The following is a 5,576-nucleotide window of genomic DNA, read 5'->3' as shown; positions in this document are numbered from 1 at the left end:
TTTAATAAAATCCGTGAACGATACGAACATTTTTTTGAAGACGATGTCTGGTGGTGGATTCCATACATATAGGTATCATTGGGTGGCTGCTACTGGCCCTCCTCTGGGTCTGTGCCTTGCCTCTGCCTCTGCCTCTGCCTCTGCCTCTGCCTCTGCCTCTGCCTCTGCCTCTGCCTCTGCCTCCGCCACTGCCACTGCCTTAGCCTTTGCCAGTTCCCGGGCAAAGAGTGAAGCCAGCCCAGCGCAAAACAATAAAGCGCGTTTGTGTACACAAGGGATATGCGCCTGTCTTTCATCACACACACACACACACACACACAGCTCTTACATGTACTATTTGTATATGTATGTGCGTGCGTGTATGAGTGTGTGTGCCGCCATATTGCCAGTCGCCGCTTTCTTTGTTTGCCGAGCGTTGTTAATTTGGCAATACCCGCTTTCAATTATCTTATAAATATGAAAATGCAGCAGCAAACGCTGCAGGCAGCGCTTCGCAGATGGAGCGCCGTCTCAAGCGTCCATTCGTCGGTTCGTCCGTCCGTCCGTCCACACGTATGTACACACATGAGAGTAATGAAAAACGTTTCACTTTTATTAAAAAATATAAAAGCCAACTGCACTGTGTGCCTTACAGATCAATCAAAAAATCATGACGTGCCCACGCCATTGTCCAGCTCCACTTGCAAGACGCACGAAAGTGGCTAGAGCCGAAGGAGTTGCTATTCGGACTCTCGTACGTGTACGTGACTGCAACAATAAATTTAACTGCAACTGCAACAGCCAGAGCAACAGCAACAGAAAATTTAACTGCAAAAGCAGCTGCATCTGCGGCGAATGCGTCTGTGATGCAATTGTGCGCCTTTCTCAATCCGCACGCACCCACCTTCCTTCTAGTCAGGGATAGGCGAGGTCGGCACTTCGTTGCGCATCTCTGGCATTGGCAAATATGTGCACAGCGACGATCGCTGATCATTGAGCTCCCGCCTCTCAGCGTGCCCCGCTCGGCCACACTATTTCAATTAGCAACTGCAATGCACGCGCTAAAATATGCAAAGTGCCTGCCACTTGCGTCGCGTCCGCGTTCGCGTCATGCCAATGATCCACTCGCAGCAGTCGCAGCAGCAGCCGCAGCCCCAGCCTCAGCACTTGACCCCGCCATCGCTGGCGTCGCCCTCCTCCCCCTGCCCGTCTTCGTCGTCGAACTGGCAGCTGATGGCACACTTTGCGCAGCGCACTGCTTATTGGGCGTGTATCTGTGTGTGTAAATATTTAACGCGAAATGCCATAGCCGCTGCGACTGCGATTGCGACCGCGACAGCGTTGAGAGGAGCCTCAAGTCGTAAGCCCCAAGCCCCAAGCCGCGAGAAGTCGTAAGAAGGCGCGACGTGTCGGCGCTCCTGTAAGATACTTAGCAACATTTTGCGTATGTGCTTAACTAACAGTCCGGCCCGCGACCTCGATCAGCCACCCCTGCAACTCTTAACCCTGATTCGCATATGGAATTCGGCATATGGAATATCTTAACTGAACTTCGATATAAACTTGTATATTTATAAAACATCTTCTAATCGGTACTTATAGTATACTAAGAACTACTTAGATATAGAGTCTCTACATTGGAGAGATAAAACGTAAACGATCTTGTTGAAGTACCATATTTACTTTTATAAGGTGCACACCGAAGCTTAAGATAATATCAGAAATCTTATCTGCGAGTAGATGAAGTAAATTATCAGGTCTGCGAATACGTCACTTGCAATTTTTAGGCAGCTGCCACACACAATTATCTTTAGCAATTCCACATTTGTTTGTTTTGATCAGACCGAAAGTAGTTTGTAATCTTTGCATTGCCAAATAAATTAAACTGAAAAGACACAACAAAATTTCATATAATATCGAGACTGCAACTGCTAAGGCCTAATCTGAATTATCATAAAATTGAATATGAATCGCCTTAGCCGTACATCTCATATAGGCAGTTGTACAGTTCAAGCTGACGCATATAAATTTTGTAGCATACTTAAGGGCACTGAAACGGGTGTTGCCACGAGATATAACAAATGGATCTCTCAATAGCCACTAACATCAACAGCATTGCATTCCCATTAAATGGGTTCGCGTCAATTAAAACTTATGCAATCAGTCTTCGGCGTTTGCTTCTTATTTGCTTTGGTCAAATGCATCAACTCGTCTTGTTTTCAAGTACAAGACTCAAACCCAATCCCAGACGGAGCCAGCCGGAGACTCCATCCACCATTGAAAGTCAACCGAGCGCGGCATTTTTGTAGTACAATGCTGCTCCTCGCTCGTACTTCAGGCGCGTTTCAAAAACTTGGCTTCAAATTATGTTGTTGTTGTTGCTTATGTTAATGTTGTTGCTGCTGCTGCTTGTTTATGGTGATAATGACGCTCGAGCAGAGCCAATTCAACGTTAATCACGACTTTTACTTGTCTTTAATTTTTTTGGCAAATAAGACAAAAAAAAAAAAAAAACACGTTGAAGTCGCGCACAACTGGGCGCGGACGGCGTCAGACAGCCAGCAGGTTAAACCGAGCCAAAAGTATTCAGATATACGTGTATGTATATGTATGTGTTGGTACTTACGGTCGAGTCTGTGTGTGCGTGTAAATTTTCACTGTCGCTATGTGTGAGTTCTTCGCATTGTAGTTGTAGTTGTAGTTGTTGTTCGAATTCAATTTAAAATGCACGTAGTTATGTCTGTTTGCTTAAGTTTTTGACGGATATTTTAACGATGTGAGCTCAACACAAATTCACTTTAAATGTTTTCGAGCGACAACTCGGCCTGCCAGCGACACCGGGGTGAGGCGGGGAGTCACTTATATATAAATACATACATACATACATATATATATGGGTGTTAGTGTGTGTATGTAAATGGGCGACAGCGTCGGTGACAACGCTCGCGTCCCACGTCCCACGTTTCACGTTCCATGTTCCCTGCCGTTGAGGAACGACAACGGCAAACATGTCGAGATATTCACGTCCGAGTGATAATGAGATGCGCGCCTTTTTTCGAGTCGCTTATTTTTGTCTTCTCGCTGCTTCCTCTTCGTTTTGTATTTTCACTGATAAACAAGATGGAGTTACATTTTTAGGTTAATTATGTGCTAAAGCGTGGGGCTGCTCACGATGTCTCCTTGTCGACCGACAGCATGAAGGCTTTCCGTTATATAAAGCGCTCATACTTGAAAATATTATATGCATTGGATGAGCTCTTGGGTACCCCGTAATCTAGAAACAAACAGCGAATATGAGGTATATATAATCATAAGATTTTAAAATGATGAAAATGGCCCGGATTCTTTAAATTAATAATCCATTATTATCGAAACAAGGTTGATTTATTTTTCTTTAGTTATCATTATATATTATATATTATTATTATATTTTATTAAAATTTAAGTAAAATCAATCAAGCAATTATGTAAAATATAAACTAAATAAATGTATCACCAGCAAATAAATAGAATATATGCTTACATCTACAATATATCCATATAGGCTTGCTGCTATAACTGAAATACATAGATTTTGTTAGCATTTGCTTATTATATCACATCACAGTCTACTGCCTGACATTTCTTAAAGCTGCCTGCTTCCAGTTAATTATGAGCACAACTCAGAGTTGAGTCCGTATGAAATATTTATGACATCAGTGCTACCCTGCCCAATGTGTCACAGTCTTGCCGAGCTTGGGCCTCTGAAGTTGCCTGCTGCTCACATTAGGCACTGTGGTTGGGGCAACGGATTTGTGCTAATTTATCAAAACCAAGCGATCCAGACATTGGGTAACATGCAAAGTTGCAAGACGTTTGCTGATGCGGCAGGTTATTGTCGGCGCATAGGGTCCCTCTCGTCCTGAAGCGAGTCACTTCAGCTGCCTGCTGATTCATTAAATCAGGGCCCAAAACGCTTGTTGTCTAGTTTATGGGCAGGGGCCCTCAAAGCAAAGGCAACCAGCAGCCGCAGCGCTGCACTACACGAAGGCTGTGCAAATATTTTATGCAAATGGCCGCCCTCGTCATTGCACGGGCTCGCTTAGCCATGGCTACTACGGTTTGCGCCACTGAAACGAAATTAATTTGTGTTTATACATAATATGCCTGGTACAGGCCCACACTATACATATACATAATACATACATATGTAAATATATGTATATGTATATACATATATCCGCTCAGTTATCGTGCTCTGTGTATGCATGCACTTAAATATATACACAAGCATGTGTGTGTGTGTGTGTGGTTGCTACAATGAAATTTCATTATGAATATGCTGGCCAGCATCATTATCAGAGCAGCAAAACAGGCATTGCTACACGCTGCAAAGGATATGCACACACATACACACACACACACACACACTCACACAGAGCGAGCACATAAGTATATGCGAGCGGTTTTATATGAGCTGCTGCAGCTGCAGCTCCGCACTGGAAATGCATGCTGGCTGGCAGGCAGGCAGGCAACTAACCCAGTAGAGGAGGAGCCGCATCCGCATCCAAAGCCTGACCGAGAGCCAGATCCCCGAGAATTTCCACTGCTGCTGTTGCTGTGGTTTTGGCTTTGGCTGTTTGATGTTGGCGCTGTTGTTGCGGTCGGATAGACAGCGTCCACCAGATAGACAACAATAATGCACATGTGTCTAAAATTGAGTTTAAATATACATAAACGAGGGTGGCTCAACGCATTTCAAGTTGACGCTATCAAAAATATACACAAAATATAGTAAAATACATGTAAATTCGAATTTAAAACCCACATATTTTCTATGCACCAAAATACAAGCTAGTAAATCAGCAGTGCTTGGAGTTGTCACTAGCCTCCGTCCGGCATGTCTTTACTTCACCGCATATTCTCTAGCTAAACACCTTAGTTCAAGACGTTGAGCGCGAGCATTTGTTTTATATAGGCGCACAATATTGAACAGCGATGGTATATCTAGCATCACTCATATCGAAACCATTGTTTGTGCTTCTTCATTCGAACAACTATTTTTTATTTTTATTTTATTTTATTTTTATTTTGTTTTTTTTTTGCAACAAAAATTTGTTGAGAGCAGTTTTGTTTACTGCAGGGTCAGTCTGCCGGGGCACACGATTGACTGCATCTGCCGCAAAAATCAAGAGATTTCTAGTCTTATATAGCCTCGGTTGATGGTTAGCCTAGAAATTTAACCGAGCTGCTGGCTAAAGTTTGTCCAGTTTTAAGCCTAAGCCTAGGAGTGATCTATGTTCGAACCCGAATAACAAATGTCCTAGATCCATTATGGTATCATAATTTTTATAATCATATGTACATGTATGTATAGCAGTGTAATCAAAAATTTATATGTAAGATTAAATAAGGCATATTCCCAATCAGCTTCCACAATGTGATAAATATATAGACAACACAATATTGTATATAATTATGATTAATATAGGCAGACAGAGAGATAGATAAGGAGATGATAGATAACTATGATGAGTTAGTATATAGTCAGACTGTTATTCTTGTGCTTAGTTTCTGGAATTCTTCTTGCAGATGTTTCAAACAAAAGCAACGAATTG

The 5,576-nt window shown here is 42.7% G+C and overlaps 1 long non-coding RNA gene across 1 annotated transcript; it reads right to left on the bottom strand.

Annotated features, from left to right (window-relative positions):
* Positions 1-2,562: 2,562 nt before the first annotated feature.
* On the bottom strand, positions 2,563-4,078 carry LOC149270619 (uncharacterized). The gene is made up of 3 exons (XR_016271639.1): positions 3,503-4,078; positions 3,151-3,253; positions 2,563-3,087 (listed from the first exon to the last, which is right to left on the bottom strand). It is a non-coding gene; the product is annotated as an uncharacterized LOC149270619 (long non-coding RNA).
* Between the last annotated feature and the right edge of the window lie 1,498 nt (positions 4,079-5,576).

This window comes from Drosophila arizonae, chromosome 2, assembly GCF_054131065.1.
Source record: "Drosophila arizonae isolate 15081-1271.41 chromosome 2, UAZ_ARI_1.0, whole genome shotgun sequence".
In the NCBI taxonomy this organism is placed as follows: domain Eukaryota; kingdom Metazoa; phylum Arthropoda; class Insecta; order Diptera; family Drosophilidae; genus Drosophila; species Drosophila arizonae.
The sequence above is the reverse complement of the archived record's forward strand: the minus strand, read 5'-3'. Positions and strand labels throughout refer to the sequence as shown.